The sequence below is a fragment of the Dermacentor andersoni genome, chromosome 4 (assembly GCF_023375885.2).
Source record: "Dermacentor andersoni chromosome 4, qqDerAnde1_hic_scaffold, whole genome shotgun sequence".
In the NCBI taxonomy this organism is placed as follows: Eukaryota; Metazoa; Arthropoda; class Arachnida; order Ixodida; family Ixodidae; genus Dermacentor; species Dermacentor andersoni.
In genome coordinates this window covers 116363813-116389229 of record NC_092817.1, presented here as the reverse complement: position 1 = coordinate 116389229, position 25417 = coordinate 116363813, and the positions used below count along the sequence as shown (strand labels likewise).

Genomic DNA, 25417 nt, shown 5'->3' with positions numbered 1-25417 from the left:
GTGGCCAGAAAGCACCGATTACTGCCCAAAGCAAACCCTGAACAGTGAGGACGCCTGAAGAGAAGCGCGGATACGATGAGCGACGGAAGGAAGAGCAGCGCCGGTATGCACAATGGCGTCGTGCTAGGTCTCGGCAGGACCCAGTTCAAGAATATTGGGATGAAACTACCAGTCCAGTAAAGCATCGACTAAATCAACTTGTATCAATGACCGTAGCATTCGGTGTGAAATGTCTCGAAAATGAAGAAACTACAAACAATTTCTCACACAAATAGATGCACCAGACCATGTCCACCAGCACATACGGGTGTGAAGATATTATCTCACCTCAGAGGCACAGGAGTAGAAGGCAACACAGTAGCAACTGTTCCATGAAAACCGTCACACTGCGCCACCGTTTCAACAGGCTACAGTGAAGAATATCTTCAAAGTATACGTGGTTGAGCTCTGCCTTGCGGGCAATTCACTAGATGACGCATGACCAGAGTGGCGCCACTGTTGACGCTATGGAGTCTTCATCGGCGGAAGTTGAATCGCTCGCGCGTACATCAAGGTGAGACAGTAGAGCATGGCCGGAGGCTCCGGTTCACTGCCGACAAAGTACGAGACCATCGCACCGCAGCGAAACGCACAAAGCGAGCTGCTGTAGTAAGACAATGCTCACCACCCAAGTCTCCGACAACGCGAAAGGTGATGTGATGTTCGCCTGCAAACCCGATGAAGAAAAGTAGTGTAAACACTGTGCTCCCGCTCGAAAAAGTACTGTCATCGCTCAGCAAAATGGTGCTAAAGTGCTAAAAAGTGGTGTCATCGAGAAGAAACACTAAACGCCATGTACGTAAAACACTAATCAGAAATTCGTAAATAAAACTCAGCTGAGAGATTCCAATAAGGCCGGTCTGTCGTCTTGCGCTGTCGCCACATTATAAGCAGCAACATTATACTCGGAAACATAACGCAGGGGCACTAAACTCAGTAGCATTTCTCCGTAACACTAAACTCAGCGATATAACGCAGGGACATAACTCAGCCACACACTCAGTGAAAAGTAATGCTCTGGCATTTACACATCAAAATTGCTTTGGTCCCCCATAGTCTTTTCTGACGGAAAGTGCACGCAACTGCTTTTTATATCAACTCGGCATTGAAGGAAACAAGCTTTAGCCCTTACAAACACACCGTGGTATATGGCGGCTAATGCGTTCTTTTAGATCATTTGCATTTTTGCTGTTGTTGTTTTTCGTTTTTTTTATTGTTTTCGGGGCTGCATCGTGGAGCTGTATGCATGCTCGCGCGAGTGTGCGTGAACGAGCATGCTTGCGTGAGCGAACGCCATTGGCGCGCAACGAAGCATTGACAGAACACGCGGAGTGATAAATTTTCGGGACCAAACTTCTTGCGTAGCTTCCACGGTGTCGTACTTGATCTCTGACACGGAGTATAGTAGAATCTGCTGTTCGTGTTAAGTAACGCAAATATGTCGCACTCACGCATACTTAGAACACAGAAGATTGCAAGTGCATTGCTATGTGTGTCACGATTGTTTGGACCCGTCGGTCGAAACTGCCAATTTTTTGCTTAGCGTCATGACGAAATAACTGCTCAGAAAAAAATTAAAGGGTACTATTTACGTTTTTTGCATCAGTCGTAGACTCTGCTAGTACTAGCTTCTTCTGAGAAATCAAGATCGTAGCTGTTCATGTCTGGTTATGGTACACCGTACAAGTAGGACAAAGAAAACTGCGCATCCGAAGTTCCTACTGCTGCATCTGCGTGTTAGGTTGAAATAAAATTTACCCCCATTAAGACCTACATACCCTGTCAGCTTTATTAGAGAGGCTTTTGTCGGCAGACGCCTGAAGGGATGGCTTGGTGGCTGCGACGTCTTAGTGACGAGCTTGATGTTGCGGATTCAATATCCTGTTGGTCGTATGTTCATGCCAACAAGATTTTTTAAAAAGCCACTCCTGGGCTTATTTTTAGTTGCATGTTAAACTTTCTCACGTGGTCGAAACTATTTCACAGACTTTGACTACGGCATCTATCACAGCCCATGCGTTCATTCGATATGGTAAAACCTATAAATAATCCCTTATTCAAACATTTTTGATAAGCACACGGGAGACAAATAGACATAGGCAGTGTGAGCTCCATTAGAGCTTTCTTGCGTCTGTTTGCATGTACAAGCGCGGCCGCTGCTAGCTGGAACACGAGAGCCCATGGCAGCGCTCCATGGAGCGCCACCACTGGTGCCTTGCGAAGACTTGGCAGACGACTCATCATAGCAGACAACTTTCTGGGGCTTTCGCCAATCACTTTGACTGCACCGCTGCCACAAGTATTCATGATGCGCTGGTGTTGGAGTACTCCGCGGAACGATTTCACGGGCTCCGTGTTCCCACTAACAGTGACCACGCCTGTATACATAGTGTCCATGCTACAATTGGGACTGGAACAGCTAAAAAATGTGAATGTAAACGCGGGACATGCTATCCTTTTGAATACCCATACCTATCCAAAGGAGCAATAGACGTAGACTGGGGGTAACTGGAAGATAACTGAATGAAAATTAGGGATACTCGTAGGTTAAGCTTGGTAGTGTGGAGTTATAGTATAGACGGGCTGCGCAACATATGAAGCTTTCGCTAACTTCTTTCCCGGGGATACTGGGAAGGAACACTAGAGAAATAAGGTCTATATCGGGTAAAAACATTCTAACAATGCCGCAGGCACTTTAAAAAACATGGTGACAAAACACAAAATATTTCATCAGAATAAAGACGCTGTGACGAGTCACCGATTTTCTCTGGTTGAATTGCATTTCAAGATTTTAGTGTAAAATAAAAGTGTCACTGGAAGAGAATTAGTCGATATGCCATGTGAAATTGTGCTTTCCAGGAAAATATGCTCCGGAAGTTTCAACGTTATGGATCAACTAAGGGAATTCTTTGCCGTTTAAGTCGCGAGAAAACGCTTTTTGTTTGCCTACATTTTTTGGAAATCATCGCTGCAACACACCATGCAGACATTTCATTTCAAAAGCAAGCGTTGTGCGCCGATATTTCAGGCTATCTGCGCAGTAAAGCAGGGATTAACTTACTTGATCTTGTATAAAGATGTCAATTTCAAAGCGTTGGTTGCAAGAGGGTACTCTCTTAAGGTGAACGACAAACCAGAAAAACTTCAGGCACGCCGAAGAACAACGTGAACCACCAAGGTCAAAAGAGCTGCGGCAGCGATCTCCAAGTCTATAGTCTATAGTCTGTAGTCTAGTCTCCAAGTTGTTTCCATCGATATGCTGACGTCAGCCATAATGAAATTCGCCAGCAGCAGTGGTGATTGAGCTCCTGCGAATGTTCGGGCGTGGTTAAAACTATAGTATGGGGTTTTAGGCGCCCAAAGCACGGTCTGATCATGAAACCCGCCATAGTGGGGGACTCCGGAACAATATGAACCACCTGCGGTTCTTCACCTAAATCTAAGTGCATGGCTGTTTTCGCACTTCGCCCCATCCAAATGCGGCCGCCATGGCCGGGATCCGATCCCGCAACCTCGTGCCAACACCATAGCCACTAAGCAACCACGGTGGGTGTTGGGGCATGGCTGCGCATGTGACAATATTTTCAAAGAGCTTCGATGTGCTGCGACATGTTTACCAAATGTGTACACCAACTTCAAAGTATTCACTGAAAATTACATTGTGTTCATGACTAATTGAGCGGTGATGGGATTGAGGGAGGCGCCTAGTCGCTCCGTCAGCTTGGTAAAACATATGGGTTTTCAAGTTGACCTACGAATGTCTGTTTGTATTTCCTCCTTAGATACTACTTCATGTGGAAGACGTGTAAAAGAGTGCCCGAAAAATCAACGACCCAACTGCCTCTTTAAAAATGGGCATGTACACTTCGAATGTTGTAAGCACTTACAATTTTTTTTTACCACTGCTTACATACGTGCGCCATAGTTGTACAATATCTGTGTCTTTTACAAGTGGTGCCACTTACGTTGTGGCCCAACTTACTTTTCAGATTGCACTTTTATTTTATTGCACGCAAGCTTAATACCATCAAGGAACATATAGAAAGATGTGTGTTCGCCTTTGAAGAAAACATTTCATCTGCCATCTGGGAGCTGGAGGTCAAGTCACCTTCTATTCACACCAAACAGATGCTTCATCATTTTCCTGGCTTCTCAATCAATTGGACCTGTATTCATGTTGTCGAAAGTTACTTTTCATTATTAGCGTCTAGACTTAACTGTGTGCTGTAGGGTCGGTGCGCTGTAAGCTGTAAACACAAGTGACGGCATTGGACCATTGCAGCCATTTAAAAGTGGAATGCAACTCGGTGACTCCATGCTATAGCAGGAGCACAGCGCTTGCACTGAAATATAGGGTATTTCGGCGAACACTTAAAAAAATATTAGGGGTCGCCTGTGACAGAATGCACAATTCCAGTTCATGAGGTGGTCTACTCGAAGCGGCGGACGCTAGCTGCACAAAAAATTGAAACGCAGAATAGACTAATTACCAAATATACACTAATGAAGTATAACTAATTACATTATGGCCCATTCAGCAATTTACAAATTCCAGCCGTGCAGTTCGCCAGGCAGATCCACATGGAACGAATTCTCCGGATGACACCACTTTCGCGATATTAATTCCCGAACATTGCGGGGAAATGCACGGGCGTTCTAGTTACTTTCGTGCTTTAATGCATAAAACGACGTTTTCTTAAGAAAGTATCTGGAACGCCATTGCAGTTCTCCGCAAAGTTCGGGAATTAATATCTCCAAACTGGTGTCATCCTTAAAATTGGTTCCAAGTGCATCCGCCTTTTGAACTCCATGGCTAGAATTTGTAAATGGCAATCTGGACCATGAGGTACTTAGTTAAAAAGCTAAGCAATAATTTTGGTAATTATTTGATTATGAATTTCGATTTTTCGAGCAAATAGTGTCCGCCTCTTCGAGTAGACCAGCTCATGAAATATAATTGGGCTTTCTGCCACAGGTAACATTTAGAATTTGCGAAAGTGTTCGCTTAAAGACCCAGTATACTGGAAAGGGGGACCTTTCCAATGGCGTCGTATACAATACTGCGAAGATTTATATTGCAAAGGCTTCGATGGTGCGTCATACTCCTGTCACACGGACTGCCGCAAACTGCTTTTAATTGCATCGTCTTTATATTGAGGGAGATGCACTGGGTGTCACACAGTCGCCCTTGCGCCAAAGGACTTTAATGGAGCTTTTGGTCGATCTCCCTCGGCGGCTGAAGGGAGTAGTGTCCTGCCCATACTTGTTCTTGTAAAACTGGTAATTTATTTATTGTTAGCATTAAAATTAATTTTCCGTGTGTTTAGAACGTGTGAAAATAATGTTGAAGCCCAGTTCAGCAACATGTAGGCTTGCTTAGGTCGCTTAGGTAGGCTTGCTAGACTTAGGTCGCTTGATGGCATGTTTTTCTCGTCTTTCAGGGTGTTTACATGAACCCAACAGAAACGGGACGAGTCAGCTTGTCGAGCTGCATTATGCCTGTCGAGTTAATGCAAACGCTAGCCAGCTGGGCTCAGCAAGAGTCGAGTCGGGCTAAGTCAGCCAACTGCATGGGGTAGGTTGACCCAGCCTGACCCGGTTGCAGCATGCCTGTAAACGTGGATGGTCGGGGCCACGAGCGCCAAGACATATGCGGGGTGTCTGTGACGTCACGATTTAGTCGCAGTGGGAATAGTATCAGGACAATGCCAAGGCAAGCACTGTGCAGTGCGACCGGATTGTAGTGATAAGATCCTTGAAGACGGCAGCGGGAATCGGAAGGCCAGCTCGAACGAGCTTAGATCTCGGCTCGACGGTATGTGCCGTCGTTGTCCAGACTCGCCAGAAGCCAGTTCGTGTATACGCCATCACGTCGGGCTCAGTCAGCCAGATCTTTTACTCGACGTAATCGCTTATGTTTGTGTAAACGTAGCCTTTATCGTGCTTATGTCGGTGTGGTCACTCACAACTGAAACCGGCACAGTACGCAAAAGGTCATCGTGCACGAAATGTTGCGTTCTGAGGGTAGTTTACAGTAGTTCAGGTCATAGAATGCAGAGCCTACTCGCCACGCCGCCAACAAAACCACAGTACGGGGTGGCTAGCGTCGCTGTCTGCGTTCCTTTGTTTATCGAGCGCACTTTGATTTTTTAACGAGCTGTACGTTTTTCGCGTCAAATATATGGAACAATATATGTTTCTTGGAAGAATTAGAAGTTACATTTTTCTACCTGTACAAAAGCCACACACCGCTGAAGGCACATCTGGCGGCTTGTTTTACTCACTCGTTATTGGCCGTGTGACACGACCACAACTTCCTTGAGGTTAAACACCCTAAGGTAATCTCGCGCTCCTATATCCTAAAGGAATTCGTGCGTGCCCGAGTGAAACGGGTATTAATTGGCGAGTCTGTAATTTCGAATGATGCCGATGTTACGCGAAAGAACAGTGTCATGGATGCCTTATCCCGTCCCTACAAAAAAAGGGGAGGGGGGGGCATCACATCGACTGGTGTTCTATATCTGCAATCGTCATTGATACATGCATATCTACACGTTTGATAACAAAGAAATAAAATGCGAATCGCTCTAGTTGGCGAATGTACGTCTTATTTCAAGTATTTCAATTCGTGTATTCGGTTTCCGTCGAACACCGGACTACAATGACACTAGTATTTGTGCGCGAACACTCGGTGCTTCAGTACATATTAAGGTTGGATGTTCTCAGGAAATTCATGTTATCATGGTAAGTTTGCCTTAAACTCGTGATAACTCGCAGGTAGGATGAAGACAATTAAAGCGAATGCATTTCTTACTAACCTGCAGTCGATTTGCAAACGACTCAAAAATGTCTTCAGAACTTTCGCCCAAAGCATAATCTCATTCGGTGTAACTGTACTAGGCTTTAGCCACAGGAGAGTTCATGTCCATTTTTCTAATATATTCTATAATATCTTGTACTGCATAAAGTTGTCGATCGTATTATTTTCTTACCCACAAATTTGCTCTCCGTATATATTTCGTACCTTTTAACACGAAAGTGTTCTCTTCCGAGCTCCAGGGAAATCTGTCCTATGTACACATGTCACATAATCATCATCACGCAAATATTCTGGCATTCTCAATGGCGATACTTCGCCGTTCCGTGCCTACCTAAAGGTTAGGAAATTATGCATGGAAAGGTTCGAAAGGTTTGCTTAATAAAGTAATTGCCCTTTTGGTGAGAATCAGGGTATTTGTTGCGATCAAAATATTTAGAAATGAGCTGTTTTATCACTGAGTAAATTCGTATAAAACAACAGCCTTCACGCATATAGGAGCAGTTAACATTGTAGTGCTGTACGGAGGGCGAGCTCTAGGGCAAGATAACCGCAGCACCCAGCCAACTAGCAGCCACTGTCAGGACAGTACGGCAGGGTTCGCAAAAAAAAAAATACGCTCTAAAACCTGGCAAGAGGTTATTTATAGTGTCACGTTCTTGCTACTTCAATAACCGCACCGTGGCACAAAGGTGGGTCAGAAAACTAACTTTTTTTATTCGGTGAACATGTGCCCACAGATACAACTTACGCTCGGGAAAAACAATAGTGACGAAAACACGCGATGATCTTCCAAAGTCTTGTTCTGTGGATCGGATGCGTCGGTTCTTTACACATGGCTCAATGAGCCTTCCAGCGTGGAGGAGGAGGAAGAAAGAGAAAAGTAGAAGGCAGGGAGGTTAACCAGAATAACGTCCGGTTGGCTACCCTACACCGGGGGAATGGGAAAGGGGAAAACAAAGATCACAAGGAGAGAGAGGAGGGAAGGAAAGAAGGAAATTGCGGCGAGTGCGCTGACGCGTGTGGTCTTACAGAAATTGCATTAATAGTCACAGATGGTCGCACAAACCCGTTGTCCTTAAGAAACACAAAAGCGCCTTCACCACTTTATGGGCCGACGGGCGATGGTGGCGGTGTTCCAGCAGCACTTGCACAGAAAGCGGCCGTTTGTCCAGTTTTTGGAAAGCCTTCGCAAGTTCTTGTCTCTCTGGGGCATATCTTGGACAGTGGCACAGCAGGTGGTCGATGTTTTCTTCGGTGCCACAGACCTCACATGCTGCGCTGTCAGTCACTCCAATTAATGTAGAGTATGCCTTTGTGAAGGCCACTCCTAAACAAAGGCGGCAGAGAAGCGCAGCTTCACGTCGAGGAAGTCCGAGTGGAGGTCGGAGTTGCAGGGAGGGGTTTAGTCGATGCAGTCACGTAAGTCGTAAGTTTGGCGAGTTCCACTCGGTCACTGTGAGACTGCGTGCCAGGTGTCGAAGCTGCCTTGCAGCGTCAGTCCTCGAGAGTGGAATTGGAACGCTGTGCTCTTCTTGATCTGCTGTGTGAGCAGCGTTATCAGCAGAATCATTGCCACTGATTCCACAGTGACCAGGTACCCATTGAAAAACGACCTCGTGACCTTTTTGTTGGACATCATGGTAAAGTTTCACGACTTCACATGTCAATTGGTCATGACATCCGTGTCGGAGAGCTGACTGCGTGCACTGTAATGCGGGTTTTGAATCACAGAACACAGCCCATTTTCTAGGTCTTTCAGAATCAATGAATTCCAGTGCTCGACGCAGGGCCGTTAGTTCTACCGCCGTTGAGGTCGTGACATGCGATGTCTTGAACCACAGTGTCATCCCTCGCATTGGTATAACCACGGCACCAGAAGAACTGCACGACGTAGTCGATCCATCGTATAGATGTGCACGTGGTTGCTGTACTTTTCATGCAGATGAAGTAAGCTCAGCTGTTTTAGAGCAGGGGCCGGTAGATCTATCTTCTTCTGTAGTCCTGGAATCACTATATGTACTTGTGGACGGCTCAAACACCACGGAGGAAACACTGGCTTGGCCGCAGGTGCGTACCCTGCAGTAAACGACGCACGATGTGCACTGACAATACCACTAAATGTCGAGCAGGGCCTTGCCGCATTGAGGCTCGCCAAGTGGTGGGAAGGGGTCCTAGCATAATGCCTGAGATGCATACGCATTGTCTCAACGGTAATGTGCGTCGTGATTGGGTAATCCTGCGCAAGGGCAATGGTTTCAGCCGTTGATGCACTGCGTGGTAAGCCAAGACATATCTTAAGTGCTTGGGCTTGAATACTCTGAATCGTACACAGGTTAGTCTTGCAGGTGTTGGATATTGCAGGCAGGCTGTATCGCAGGAATCCAACGAACAACGCCATGTACAGCTGTAACATAGCGTGTATAGATACTCCCCAACTTTTTCCTGCAAGGAACCTGAACAGGTGACAGATAGCAGTCAGCCGCTTTTTCACGTAATTGACGTGCGTAGTCCAAGACAGGTCTCTGTCAATTACGACTCCCAAGAATCTGTGACTTCTGTTGTATGGTATAAGTTGTCCGTTAATAGATACGCCGTAACCAGACATTGGCTTCCTCGTGAATGCCACCATTGCGCACTTTACGCATGAAATTTCAAGTCCTTGTTCACGAAGGTAGCAAGATGTCATTGTGGCTGCCTTCTGAAGCCGAGCACGAAGCTGAAGTCGTGTCACACCTGATGCCCAAATGCAGATGTCGTCCGCATAGATGGAAAGTCGTACGGTGCTTGGCAGGTTGTAAACTAATCCACTGAGGGTGATATTGAAAAGAGTCGGGCTAAGCACTCCTCCTTGAGGGACTCCTCGGCTACCGTAATGCTCGGACGTCGGGCCATTTTCTGGGTGCACGTAGAATGGTCTCCTCTGTAAGTAGTTGCACACCCACATATACATCTTACCACCAAGTCCGACGGCCTCTAACGTGCTAAGGATGGCTTCATGGGTGACATTATCATAAGCTCCTTTAACGTCTAGAAACAGAGCAGCAGATAGTCGCTTACAGGCTTTTTGGGGTTGCACAAATGTTATCAAGTCAACAACGCTGTCTGGTACTTTAAGTACCATTCCAGACGTGTTAAAATCATTCTTTCCATTATTTTCCTGACACAGCTGGCAAGTGCGATCGGACGGTATGAGGAAATGTCCAAAGGCGACTTGCCAGCTTTGAGAAGTGGAATGAGGCGAGTTGACTTCCACTCTTGCGGAACCGCACCCATCTGCCAAGAGTCGTTGTACAGGAGCAAGAGTGCCTTCCGATCTTGGTCTCCTAGGTTACACAGGGCACGGTATCTAATGCCGTCAGGTCCTGGCGCTGAAGAACGCCTGCACAAAGCCAGCGCAGCTTCTAGTTCTTCCATAGTAAAAGGCCATTCCATGCGGGGATCGCGTGAGAACGGTGGGTGGTCGAGCGTTCCCGTACCCATTCCATGGGAATTTGCCTCGCCAGCAATCTTTCTGCAGAAAGATTCAGCGACATCAGTATCTCTACATTGTAGATAAAGTGCCAGAGATTTAAACGGGTGGCGCTGACGAAATGTGCGAAGGCCACGAACAGTTCTCCATATAAGCGACAAAGGTTTTCGCGGATCCAGGGACTCGCAAAAGATGCCCATTGTCGCGAAGCCAGCTTGTTCATGTGACGCTGTATTTTCTTTTGTGTTCGTCTAGCAAATCTCAAATCATGATTGGACTTCGTGCCTCTATATCTTCGCTCCGCACGACGGCGAATTGCTCGAAGTTTTGCTAGTTCGATGTAGAAATCGGTGCGGGAAGAACTCCTCGAAAGTAAATGCGTGGTTGTTTGTATGGCATCCTTATCGCGCCCTGTAGGTTATAGGAGGTGCCGTCACGACAACAGTCTTCCATTATTATTTTGTATTTAAGCCAATCGGTGCACTGGATGGTTCTGGAGGACTTGGAGCTAGTCAAACCTTCGATCTTCAAATAGGTTTAGATGTGGTCGCTACCCCGTGTTTCTAAATCCGAAAACCAGTGCACTCTTCTCGAAAGCGAACGTGAAACGAAGGTTAGGTCCAAGCAGCTGCTATACGCTGATCCACGCAGATAAGTAGGGCTTCCATCGTTTGACAAGCAAAATTCGCGTTCAGAGGCAAAGGACACCAAAGTTTTGCCTCTAGAGTTAACTTTGGAGCTTCCCCATAGGTAATGGTGGGCGTTAAAGTCACCAGTGTGCACCCACGGCTGTGGAGACGATGTTAAAATTCCCCGTAGGCGCTCACAATCTAGACGGCTTGCTGGAGATAAATAGGCTCCAAGGATTGTGAACGTGAGCTTTTTCTTCTTCACTATTAAGGAAACGTATTGATTTGCTTCGTCAGGAGGCACTGGGTGATGTACATAAATCAGGTCGCGGCGTATAAACACAACAGCCTTGCTGCACTCTCTGTGGGTAGAGGACATAAAGCACTCATACCCGGACAGCCTGATGGGAGCTGACAGGTTGGGCTCGCAAATCACGATAATGGGGAACTGGTGCGTAAAGACAAACTGTCTAAAGTCGGACATGCGTGCCTTAAGCCCTCTGGCATTCCACTGAAAGACAGATGCATTCTTGACTTCCTCTTGAAACGATGGCATCTCTCGTGCCGTGGTTTTACCCTAGAGCGGCAAGCACCGGACTCAAGGTGTCCAGCACCTGCAGTGCGCTCTGTGCCGACGGGTTTTTCATGCTGCTCAGTAGAATGCGCAAGGCGTCCATAAGTGGCTTCAGCATCACTATGACTTGGCGATCCTCAGTCGTCGTCCGATCCGCGGTTCGTGAGGTCATTGAGGGCGGCGGAATTTTATGTGACTCAGAGGCAGATTGTGCTCGTGGAAGTGTAGGCCACTCTTACGGAGGTGAGAGTGTTGCCCCAGCCTTCGTTTTCGCACTGTCGGTCTTTGTGGAAGTTGGCGTTGATACGGTAGCCGCTTTGCCGGAAGATGGCGTATATTATTCAGTAGACGTAATCCTTCGTGCGACGATGTCGTCGTCGCCTGAGAGTAGCGGCAGCCTCTCTGTGTGTTGAATGGTCCCGTACCATACGTTTGAGTACTGCTCGCTCGTTCCTCACCCGCGGGCAATCATTGGATGAGGCCTCATGAGTACCATGGCAGTTAGGGAATTTTAACACAGTCGCGCGGCAGGCATCTACTGAATGATATTCGGCGCACCGTGGACACACGAGGTTATTCCTACAGACACATTTTACGTGTCCCATCTTGCAGTATTTGTAGCATTGCAGGGGCTTCAGTACGTATGGGCGGACTGGATGGCGGACGTGGCCAACTTTGACGTGTGAGGGAAGGCTTTCTCCATCAAACCACAGCTTCAGGCAACGGGTGTTGCCAAGTCTTGATATGTGCGTGATGAGAGTGCATTGTGTAGTTGGCTTTATTAATATTTGTAAGTCGTTGGTTGGTATAGAAATATCGACATCATAAATGACGCCGATAGTGCCATTGCAGCCAGTAGGTATCATGGATGGCACTTGCACTTTGTCGATCTCCGTTACGTGCCGCAGGCTTTGCAGTGCACTACGGTGTAGAACATCTACTACAAGGACATTCTTCCTTGCGTAATCGCTGGTGCTCGCGTAAGCTCTGGAATTTACGCCGCTACTCATGTCATCGTCGACGGAGGATCGTCGGCATGCCGACGAACAGCAACCACTCATCTAGCGGTAGCCCCTTTTCGTTTTCCGAAGAAGGATTGTTTTGGTTAAGGTAGCATTCTGGGCATGCAATCCACCAAGCCCGTCGACCACTATGTCAGGTTGTAGAAAATGAAGGGAAAAGGGTTCATTTAGCTTAGTTATGCGGCTCCAGTACGGAAGCCCACTCCATGCAGGAACAAGTTAAACGTCGCCATGCACATAAGAACTCTCTGTCCTCACTCTCGAAAAGTCCCTGCTTTTAATCCGGCGTCTTCCCTAGGCGAATCCACTAGGGAATCTGAAGACTGCGCAACAGCAAATCACCATCGTCGACTCCGTGGCGATACCACGCCCATGCTCGCCATAACCCGCAGTAACTCCGCCTCCGAAGAAACTGGTTTTGGGATCTGGGGAAACAAATCAGCCGGCGACACTTAGTTCGTTCGTTGTTGTCCCTCCTCGCTTTCTTCTGCACTCCGGCTGCCAGGTGAAGGTCGGGCTGAGGGCCTTTCGTGCAACCCTACAGCACCCGGTTTGCACGCAGTCTTGACGGCTGCATAAGTGTCGAGGGATGGGTGGCGAGTTAACTCGTCCAATTAACTGCGCCTATCAATTCGTTGTCGTGCTTCCCTTCCTGTCACCTTTTCTCAGGTTCCCAGGTAATGGTGGTATGAGCACCCTTCAACCGTCTAATCCACACTTCACTGTCGTTTAGATAGGAGGTGCGGTGGGGAAATGTGGCCATCGTTCAAATAACTGCGCTTCTCAATACGTTGTCGGAGTTCACTCACTTTCATTCATTGCTCAGGTTTCCAGGTAAGGGTGGGGTGGGTGCTTTTATTCGTTGTCCACGGCGCGTTGACGTCTGGATAGGATTTGCGGTGGTTTTGACACAGGACAAACATCCGCTTAACTCCTTTGGTGGTGTATACACGTAGCTGGACTGACAGACCGGCCATAGGTTGGGCCAGTGTACTGCTGGCAGTACCGCGACAGGTAGCGTCCTATCGACGGCGAATGGTATAGTCGTCGTGGTGGCCATTGAGTGGCTGGGGTGTATTCGGTGAACTCACAAAGCCGTTCGCCTTGCAGTGGACCCGGCACGCTGACGGCAAAACCTCGTAGTCTCATCTCGCTGTATGGGAATCGGCGGTAGACGTGGCCTGCTTATGCGAAGTGATAGAATAATGAACGGCGGTTGAGGAAGCGCCAAACACCCGTCTTCCTCGAGACGTTGCGCTGGCTGGCAGGCGCGAGGGCTAGCGCTGGAGGCCACAGTGGCTGTCAGCGGAGTTACGGCGCTCTCACACGGGCGCGTAGGCAGAACGGAATGGCGTGAGCAGCGGTACAGGTCATAATTTCAAGCTGGGGATGCAGCGATTCAGGCTGCACATCCAGAACTTCTAATGACCGCTGAAGTTCCTTCCTGACAATGTTAGCCATCAAGGCCACCTGGAGCTGTGGCCTTAGGCAAAACTTCTGCAGCTTCTCGCACACGATCTCCCTCATGACCTTGCAAATCACCGGCGCCCATTTATTGAACTTGCGCGGTAGTTTGAAGTCAGCGTGCGGCGGTTGTACTGCCTGGGGCGCATTTCTAGCCTGTTCTTGATGGTTGTAGCTTCCGTTGGAAATTCCGTGTTGGTTTTCGGTGGGTTCTAAATTAATCCTGCGAAGAACATTTGTTCCACAACACACATCAGGAACCGAACTTTCTGGTCTTCCAACGTTTAAGGGTAGGCATCTCGAAAGCGGTGAGTAATTTTCTACGTGAAGATTGGGAGGTTCTCATTAGGTAGTTCCACATGAACTCCTAGCAGAACTTCCGCCTTTTCCTTGCGGAAGATGCTCGTGAAGGTCTACAGGATTCAATAAGATGGGAAATTCGGTGAGTTGGTGAAGCTTTGTGGTAGCTACAGCACAACAGACGCGGACCAAACGAATATATGTGGACAGAATACGGCATTGGCTAACAAGAAGTTGATAGTCAGCGCCGTATTGTGTCCCTTATATTCTTTTTGTCCATTTCTGTCGCGCTGTAGCTACCGTGAAGTTCTGCAGGAACCTGCTTTGAGTCAGGTCCCACGCTGTGAGTGTGGACTCTAGATTCTCAAACCACATCCTAGTGGCGCCTTCCAATGAGAAGTATACGTTGCACAACGTGCCTTCGTAGCTCGAGTTCTTCAACATCACTACACTTTAGCAAGTTTCGCGGCAACTGTTGAGGCCGACAAACGTTGATCCATGGAAAGTCCGTGGCTGCATGGGCTGTTTCAGTACGATGGCACCACGTGAAGCTGGTCCGTGATCGTTGCTGCTGACTTGGCCTTAGTTTTTCTGGTGTGCTCCGGCAGAAGACCGTGCTTCGGGGGCAAGTTTCGTAGCCAGAGGCTGGCTGAATGGTTCAGGATGACGTCGGCGTTGTTTTTGCATTTTGGGAATGGCTCACGGCTTGACGCGGGCGTCCGGTAGATGAACGCTGAAAATTTCCCGTTGTAACGGTGAAGACACACACCGTCGCAAAACGGCGAGTGACGAAACTAGCTATCCCTTGTCTTCAGAAACAAGTTACACTAGGGTATAACGACACTCGCTAGCACACACGTTGATCGTAAAAATCTGATCTGTGGATCAGACGCTTCGGCTATTTATAGGTAATCACAGGCGCTCGCATAAATTTTAGAATGTGCAGCACTGTTCGCATCTCACCCGCGATCTCATTACGCAAGGCTCGCCGACATCATAGACAAGAGATAGAACCAGCGATAACACTCAAGAAACTTCCGATACAGAAAGTCGCGTCTTGCGCTGAGCGATAACTTTTAGCATTTGTTAGCCAGTGAAAGAAAAACGGTCATTGGAAAGGATAAGTAAGCGTGGCAATGCGACCGGATGAGTTACAGGCATAGGTAACTATAGAGGCTTTAAGGAAAAGAAAAAAATAAGCAAACACACGTACAGTGATGGGCTCAGCATGTATAGAGTAACTGATTAGCTCTAACAGGTTGGATGACTATTTGTCACCACTTCTTTTTGAAGGGGATGCAAAGAAGTCAACATGAGGCGGGGGCAGCTGAAAGGGGTACGTTCGGACAAAGACATGACGACACGAAGGGGGGGGGGGGGGGTATGGGGCAGTCACGATCGGAACGGTGGGAACCGGTGGGAAGCTTTCCTGCCCCACTAACTACGCGCCTGCCACCACAATGTCACTGACTTTTGACCGCAAGCTCGTCTTCAGCCGAGTTGCCACTCGGTAAGCACGCTCGCCGAACGCGTGTCTATTTAACCTTGAACATGTGCACGTGTACGTGCGCGATTCCGCCCGTGCACTAACGATGCCATTTCGCGAATACGCCCTCACCATCACGTTGAATATACCTACGATTCCTGACACCCTCCGGTGTGCTGCTTACGCTGCGCTGCAGCACAGTCCTCGCCTGCTTGCTACAGCGGCCATTGCTTCTTCCTTCGATCGAAACAGTAGGCGTTTAAGGAGTTGTGTTTGTAAATGTGCGAGAAAACTGCGACTGCTTCTTAAAATTCACGTTCCATTTTCATGTTACGACCAAATTATCTGAAAAAGGGATGAACCATTTTCTTTTCATACGGTTGCTTTGTGTTGCGCTACAGCTATGTCTTGCTTGCATGCTCCTTCTACCATGGCGCTCACCCACTACGGGGAATCGTCCAAACAGCCGGATGTTCAAGGTAGGGGGACAGAAAATCTGAAAGAGAAAGTTATTAGCGTAAGGGAGAAATTCTTCAAATAACTTGGATATCAATTAATTTTAGATCAACTCCATAGAAAAAAGTATTGGCTATATATGGACAGCCAATTTAGCGGTAGTAAAATAGTTTTGATTAGGATAGATAATTTGATGAACATACTATTCAAATATAGATCCATAAAATAAACTCACAGAAGTTTTCGCAAATGGCAGCCCAGGCTTTCCTGTGACTAAAGTCCAATACGGTTGTATCGAACGCGAGAATACTTCTAAATTTCAGAAGAATACCAAATTGTTGAAATGAAAGAGGAAAGTACTTTTCAACTCAATCGCTCTGAAACTGGTGACTTTCCAGTGCATGACACACTGTGAAAATGTTTACACCTTGAAGGGTTTTTGCTTGTAACACGGGTAACAACCTTACCATAAGGGCCTTACAAAAGTTTATGGTGAACGACAACGGAGCTCTAACTAGACGTGCGATGACAAAAGAGGTAGTTGAAAGCAATTTAATCATTATGACTGCCTTGGGCCCACAGAAATATCTGACAGAATACTTTCACAGCGATAGATATGAAACATTATTTAGTGCACTTTTTATGTCGCGTGTAACAGCTGTCATTTTTGCTTACAAGGAAAAGTCGGCAAACAACATGCCATCATTCGTTCCCAATGAAAATTCAATCGTATTTTTATGCCACATAGAATCTAAGGTTCTTCCTTGCCTAAATGTTTCAGCCCCGAAGACAAGACCTTGTCAATATTCGTGGTCTAGAGTGTGCGAAAATTTCGTTTATATTGTGTGCGCTCCTAGACCCACACACTGTGATTGCCACTGCGGTAAGTTCAAGTTTCTTCAAGGATGAATGAATGAATTATGGGGTCTTACATGCCAAAACCACGATTTTATTATCAGGTATGCCGTAGTTGGGGACTCCAGGTTGATTTTGACAACCAGGAGATCTCTAAAGTGCCCCCTATGCAGAGGACACGGTCGTTTTTGCATTTCGCCCACATCAAAATGCGGCCGCCGCGGCTGGGATTTGATCGCGCGACCTCGTGCTTATCAGCGCAACACCATATCAACTAAACCACCACGGTGGGTCTTCTTCTAGAAGCGTTACCTTTTCTTTTTTTTTTCGGAGAAAACAGGCATGCATACGCGCATCTCTAAAGAGAGGAGATTGTGCTATTATTTTTCTGCTGGTAAGCCCAAGCAACAGAGTTGAAATGCAAGTGCACATTGGTATGTGTGAATGTGTGTTTTAGCATGTGTGTGTATGTGCAATAGTCTTTCTCAGCTCTTCTATATGGTTATTATTTTTTAAGCATAAACCAAAATCCTTGATGCAAAAAAATGACCTCTCGTCAATGTCCCTTCCATTGGGCACCATATTTCAGTTGCTTAACCGTAGTTTTATTGGTCTTATAGCCAGGTTTAACGAAAAATGGCGCAAATTATTTATGTGGCATCTGTGTTATGACATGCGACGAAAACGACTCGCGAAGTACATTTACAATGATGAGAGAGTTATCACAGATCAGAAGGCAGCATTTTGTACCAACCTGTGATACAACCCACAGCCTTGTAATTCTTAAATAAGATCACGCGAGTAGAGGGGCTCGGCCTCTCTGTACCGACGTGGGAGCGGCCCACATCAGTCCCAGACTGATCCCTCAGGACCTAATAAAGTTCTTCATACCATACGATACCAAAGCCGGAGCCTATACGCGCGTACGACAAAGCGGAATAACAAACATTTCGAGTGCGTGCACGCAAGTGCGTAGCACAGGCCAGTCTGAGTATTCTCGGCTAGGCTTTCCCGTAGAGTTTTCTAAATTACTAGAGGAAACTCTGACGCTGCAGTCGTTCATACACCGTGTAAATGATAAGTAGTACGTAACCTTGTTTGGTCTTCGTGCTTGGGGCTTCAGGCGTTCTTGTGGCTTCGACTACTACGCTTTATCTGGGCCTAACTGGACTAAATTTCAAAGCAATTTACACTTTTTGAATGCACAAGTTAATAAGACACTGCAAGCACGCATACTCACTTATAATTGCAGTGGTTCCGCTTGTCTGTGCGTCGGTGGCGCAATAGTTTCAAAATCTGGATTTTCTAGCAAAGGTTTTGTGCCATAGGTTCTTCGTTCGAAGACTGCCGTCAGACGATTTTTATAATATTTACTTAAATATTTATAACGCCGCACTTTCCTAAATTTGTAACTTTGCGAAGTTACAACGTCTTTTAAAGCCACACGGACGAAGTTTAGGCAAATCCGTGTACTACCCATCATTCCCATGCTGGCTGAAAGGCCCTTCTTGCAGCTCCCATAGACACTAGCGCTACAGTTCGCTCTAATAATTACACGAAACTGTATGGGCTGTTCCCTATACCGAATCGTCTCCTGCGCTTTCTGCAGCGTTATCTGTTGCTGTCTTTTCACTCTTTTAAGGGATGTCTTACAGCCACCGTTGTTTATAGCGCCACATCGAGTATTTGAGCGCCGACGAAATCACCACATGCTCATGGACGTGATTGATTTCTCCCGCTATACGAGAGCATCTAGAAGGTCCTGGCGCCATGACAGCAGATTTTCCGCCGTTAGGGACACATATGAATGCCATTGGAAATATATGGGGCATGATTAAGTGGCACCTGTCAGGAATGCAGCTCTACCATGCGATTTGTGATGAACTGTTGGCTGACATTAAAGAAAAGTGGGACACTCTCACAACACACCCGACCTCGTCCCAGCCCTCGACCACTCACTCGCAAAGATCGTTCAAACTGACGAAGGCTCTCATTCTGGTGAATGAGACTACAAACACACAGCAGAAACCAATGTGTTCTTCGTTCCGCTCAATAAATAACAGACTAAATTTAGTATACTTGTGATCACGGCAACGGATCTGCATCAACATGACATCGCGGCTGCGAGCTTGCGAAGAGAATAAAAAAAATCAAAATCTTGAATAGTCACCAGATAGACTGCGGGACCCTTACACTTTGATGTTCTTATTCTCCTCGAGTACAAAAAAAAAGAAAGAGATGATGCTCTTGCTAAAACAAAAACAAAATGAAGGCAGCCGCATCTGTAGGTATGTATCAACTTCATCGATGATGCTTTGACGCTCCAAATGTGGAAGGCGTCCTTTCCACCAAAAAATAAATAACACAAATGACAGGAACCCAAACGCAAATAAACGACAGCGCCTTGCCCGCCTCATGTAAACAAGGAACCCGTAGGGGCTGCAAAACATCATCTTCACATATTTTTTTTTTCATGCTGTCGGTAACTGCACTTTATTCTAGCATATTTTCTGGCCAAACAGATGCCTGCCGAACGCTTGACTACATTTATTCCAGAATTGTTCTTAACCAAGGCGCCGCCACCAAGATACTCTTTTTCGTGTGGCTAACGTACAAGTTTAGCACATTCAAGCGCCGCGTCACCTTCAACCTAATCTGTGAGCACGAGAACTTGACTCCCACATCACTACGGTTGAAGACGCCGGTGCCCAGGTGCTTCGGTCATCAAGTGACGCGGCTAGCTGAAAGAGGACTACTGCAAGCAAGAACCCTGGAATGCCGCCAGAAGATAATAGAACTCGATACTGAGACATTGTCCACCAGATGCCTCCTTGAGCATCACGTCGCCGATAAATTCGTAGAGGTGCAGCTACATGCGAACTTCACCGCAGCTGTGAGGGAACACCAATGCAAGACGTCTCAGAGAGGAAGCTCAATTCCGTATGATCTAGAAACGCAGACATAATAAAAAATACGATTGGGGACTTGTTTTTACACGATCCTACCTCGGCTGAAACAGTTATACTGTGTTGTGGTCTCAACTTTAACATCAGCCAACCTACTGACGTGAACTGGTCATCTGTGCAATAAAACGTGCTGTAAGCCAGCTTACAGATGATGACATGGTATCAGGCATGCAACGCAGCTGGCGAAGCTAGCGGAGGCGAGCGCAACGAGGAGGAACGCGGTGTGACGTCATACGAAACGGCAGCGGGTGAAAGGCGCCGCGCTGCGCAGCGGCACGACACCTGTGGCTCGGTGCTACTAATGGCGAATGCGCAGTAGTGACTAGGGAGCGAGAGCGAGAGAGAGAGAGAGAAATATCCGCCGCGAGGCACGCATTTTGACGTAATGTGCCTATTCGGAGCACAGCCACGGTGAAATCGGAAGTTCGCAGCGAGTAAATCTTTCGCTTTAAGAGGAAGTTTTAGCTCGTGTGCTGCTATCTAAATACTTGTAAATGGAGAATTCGTTTTTCTCGGCAACCACTGCACCCAATTTGACGAGGTTTGTTGCATTTAAAAAAAGCACTTATATTCTAGTGACAGAGGGTTTTGAATTTCTGAGATAGGTCGTCAAATTTTTATTAAACATCGGCAAAACTCGAACATTTTCAAAAAAACGAAACTATGAAGCCCACAACATTGTAACTCAACAATGAAAAAGGATAATACAATTCTGTGAATTGCATCGAATAGTACATCTAAAATGGACAAAATTGATATGTCGCACATGAGTATAAAAATAATTTATCAATATATAGAAATACAGTTTTTGCAGAACCCTTGTAACCAACGTAAGAAATTCATGTAAGATGTAAAATGCCATATCGAATTTGCCCGCTTTCAATGATCTAATGGATGCCGTTCCCAGAACCACGATATCTGTTCTTGATGCAGAGCTATGAATTTGTAAACTTCGTTCTTCTAGTTTTTTCAAACGGTCGAATATTTGAAAATTGTTTTAACGAAATTCAGGCCCTAAATCGAAATTTGCTTCCAACAGTCGCTACAATTTAACTTTCTCTCCTAAATTCAACAAATTTCATTAAAATCGGTCCAGGCGCTATCTTAGAAAAACGTTTTTGCGTTTCACATGTATTTGAATAGGCCGCATCGGAGTTGGTCCCGAGCTAAAGCTTCCTCTTAAGACTTCTCATACGTGGACGAACCCGGAGATAGTGCAATGCCGGGCCGACCCACGGCGGAGGTGAATCCGGCGTTACGCACTCCCCATACATGGTCCGATCCGGAAGATAGTGCAATGCCGGCCCAACCCGCGGCGGAGGTGCCGTTCGCCATTAAGGAGCCAACATACACAGCTTCGCTGGTCATCCTTCTTCACAAAACAGAAGGCACTGAGTTTTTTTCTTCTTTTTTTTTTTGAAGCATAAGCATTGCAAGTGTCCTATTTGCAGGTTTTTGCAGTTCGTGTTTATTACACAAAGGAGTGCCCAGTAGGTATGACGTAGTGCCTTAAGTGACATAATAAACGAGTTTTGCGTCAGAACCACACACACAAGAAAGGACACATCTCGGTGCTTTCTTGTGTGTGTGGTTTTGGCGCAAAGCTGGTTTATTGTGTCGAATAACCAACTATCCCAGTAGTTCACTCACCTTAAGTGGCGTAATTTTACTGCTAAGCATTGGATTCGTGGTGAAACAAAAGTCATGTTGTTGGCTTATTTCACCTGGCCTTTGATTGAGGAATAGGCCTTTCTGCGAATGTTTTTTTATGTGCTGCTGCAAAATCTGACTGTATTCCGCTGCCCCTTGCCACCGTTACTCAAGTTGTGGCCAAGTGCAAAATAATGTTATGCGTGTTTCCATATTTACTACAATGTTATTTTTGCTCTGCCATGTCTTTTTCATTTTGTTCAGTAGTAATAAACATGTCCCGCATTTCATATACTTTTGTACAGGTATATAAGTAAGTTCTTTTTTTGTATGGCTGTCAATAAAACAACCGTAGCATTTTATTCTATTTCTAACGTATTTTGCGTGTCGTTGTTTTTGCCATTACCACTGAATTTTCCTTTAATTTAGTTGTCATGGCTATGTCATGCACGTCGTCCACTTTTGTACAATATCTCAGTGAGTATATGAGAAGCTCTCAGTGCTCATATCAGAAGCTCGTATACACTTTGGTCTTTAGGGCATTATATAACATCCTTTATTTATATGTGTGCACATGAAACGGCCTTCGCGTTTTCTTCAGTTTAATTTTTTTTTTTATTTCACCGTCTGTGAACTTTTCTGTTGTTTAGTAGTCAAGTACATGTCATGCATTTTCCACTTTTGTTCATTTTGTGAGCGCGTATCAGCATAAAACGGGGCCAAAGTCTGGTGGGTTGGAAGTATAATTTATATATGTTCTGGCATATGCTAGCATACTCAAAGTAGGGACAAAGCTGCGTGCGTTTAAACACACTAAGCACTCACAGCGCACCAAACGCCAGTTCACACAATGCCAATGTCTGGTATAGCGCGTGCGATCAAAAAAAAAAAAATAAATAACAGGCTACGCGCCGCGGACAGCCAAAAAGAAAGCAAAAGGAAAGATTCGCGGGGCATGTCCAAGGGTGCAAAGGGAGCGGAGCGGGTCGTCATAATAAAAGCAAAAAGAAAAAAACAAAGAGCGCTAGGGTGAGGAGGCGGTGAGCGGCCGCTGGACCTGTTGCCATGAAAACGTAAGCAATTGTATGCGCTGCCATTTTAACAAAATATAGCCCTCCTGCTAGGCCGTAAATGAAGGGCACGTTGACGCTAGCGTGGAAAGAGCGTCTGCTTAAAAATTGGCAGTGGCTTAGCTCACCTATGCCAGGATATACATCGTGAAAGCTAAGGGATAACATGATTAACCTTGGTTAGTCTTGATTGCAAGTCCAGGTTAGTCTGGTTGTGTAGCTATGCTGCGGCGTTTAGCCAGTCGTTTGGCGCGCTGTTCGTCTTTTCCTGGGTGATTCGTCGCCTCTTCATCTCGTTCCGATGTCGATTCGAGGCCTTTTTCTGCTTATCAGAATTGTCGCCATTCATACTGCGGCCTCAACTATGGCTGCGGCACACGCGAGCTCTTTTTTCAATCCTCCGACATATTATCTGGCATGCGACGCCGCTGAAGAAGCGTGCGGAGGCGAGTGCAACGACGAGGAACTCGTGTGACGTCATACCGAACGGCGGCGGCGGAAAGGCGCGCGCTGTGCAGCGGCGGAACACCTGTGGCTCGGTGTTACTAGTGACGCATGCGCAGTAGTGACTAGGGAGCGAGAGAGAGAGAGAAATATCCGCGGCGAGGTGCGCGTTGTGACGTCATGTGCCTCCTCGGAGCACCGCCATGGCAAAAGTGCAAGTTCGCGGTCAGTAAAGCTTTAAAAACAGCCAATGGCAGTCATGCGGAGAGTCATCCCTGGGCCTCGGCCTCTGTAGTGCAAGGCGAGCACGCTTACTCGACGTCACAGCGTCTCCACGGTTCTGACTAAATATAGGCGTGCCTAGGGGCACGCGTTCATTAGCGCGTTCATGAAGTTCAGAGATCTACAAACGGTATGGTGCTTTCACATTGACGCACGTAACCTGTCGTAAGCGTCTTTGGCGAATATTTTTTCTTCGTCCATGTTACAGAAACGCGAGGCGCATTTAGGCCACCGTGGTCACCACTGCCGTTGTCGCGTTGTTGCGCTGATAGCGCATGCGCGTATCGCGCACAGATAATTAGAGGATCTCCAGATGCACGGAGTGCGTTTTGCAGCAAGAACGAGGAGGCGGAGTGAACGGGGCATCGACGCTGCACTCAATCACCTCGGTGGCCGGAACAACGGCCTCGTTTACTTTTAGCTGCTGGCATGCGCGTTGTATGGTCACACATTATAAACACACAAGCGGGCCTGTTGAGCGGGCTGTTGTGTCATTCCGATGATGCGTTGTGCCACGACTGGGCCACGTATGGCGAGCGCGTGGCGAAACGCTTCGCGGCGAGACACGGGACTAGTCAGCGGGGGAGGGAAGACAGCAGGCCGATGTGTCGGACGCTGGGGATCAAGGCCATCAAGGCTCCAGGGAACGCGGCTGTCCGTGGAGCGGCCGCCCGACCGTTGCCCTCGGGCAAGGCATTCACCAGCGCCAGTACCGCCGGCCGTGGTAATGCAGCTGGAAGCGTGCCTTGGCCTCCTGTGCAGCCCTTTGGCGCGAGCGTTGTGGATTGCAGGCAAGACGTCCGCTTTGTCAGCGGTTCAGCGGAACACAGTTCGTGGGGCCTCGTTAATGGCCGCACATGCGTGGAGCCCTGCGGCTCGCGCACAAGCTGTCGGCTCGGCAGGCTGACCATTCCTTCGACATGCACTGCGGCTCAGATGAAGACTGCCTGCTGTGCGGTCACCCCCTTTTCGTCAAGAGCAATCTTTTCCTCACCGTTCAACACGGAGGCGTGTTCTACGTCTGAACGTCATTGCTCCTAATTTCCGCAACCTCTCATCTCCTGTCCAACGTAGCATGAGCTGTTTGAAGCTGCTTGATGCTCGTTCTCACGGCCACATTAGTTCTTCTAGCCTACTATGTGTGTCATCTCATGTGCCGTAATGTTCTATGTGGTTGTAGTCTGGTTTTGTAGTTTGCATAAATGTCGCTTGGGTTTTTATCATGAGCTCGAGTGCTGTTCTTGCGTCCTTTCCTCATCGCGCTGCACAATAACAAGTGTGACAAAAGTCCCGTAATTTCTTTGCACCTTACGATTGCTGTGAATTCTCCGTCTTTTGAGCAAAACTGCCATTTTTTCGCCTCTATAAGACATACAATGCCCCTTTACTTCGTTTTACAGTGGTTACGCCAACGCCGAGTTTCTCAATTCAACAAAGAAATAAGACTCGACAGCATTTATGATCTGGAAGAAGCCGCTTCACCTCAGTCGTCAGCCTTGTCGTGGTCGCGACTGTGCATGGTGTGATGGAATCCCTAAAGGCCGGCTGAATGTTTAAGCAAGCAATAAAGTTCTATTTTTACAAGTATTCTCATTTGCTCATTTTCTGGGTCATAAAACAATGGTAATGGGAGCTTAAACATTGCGACGCATTGTTATACTAAGCAACAGTGATCCACACAATGGCATAAAGCCTGCACACGACTTGTTACCTTAATTATGCCAGTGCATTCAAGCGAAGGTTATTATTAAGAGGCACTTGCTAGAATATATATATTTATGTGGTCCAGCTCGCGACTATAAGGATTTCTTTCGGCATTTAGTGAAGCAATGCGTTGCTCACAAAAGGCAAGGTATTAAATGAACATCTTCAAAAAGTTATCTTGTCGTCC

The 25417-nt window shown here is 47.0% G+C and overlaps 1 long non-coding RNA gene across 1 annotated transcript in view; it reads left to right on the top strand.

Moving 5' to 3' along the window:
• LOC129386444 (uncharacterized) overlaps window positions 1-25113 on the top strand; it is a 46891-nt gene extending 21778 nt beyond the window's left edge. Inside the window, exons 3-5 of the long non-coding RNA XR_008613824.2 lie at window positions 3822-3914; window positions 17041-17142; window positions 24927-25113. This is a non-coding gene — a long non-coding RNA (uncharacterized lncRNA). The remainder of the gene's footprint in view (window positions 1-3821; window positions 3915-17040; window positions 17143-24926) is intronic.
• Window positions 25114-25417: the final 304 nt, after the last annotated feature.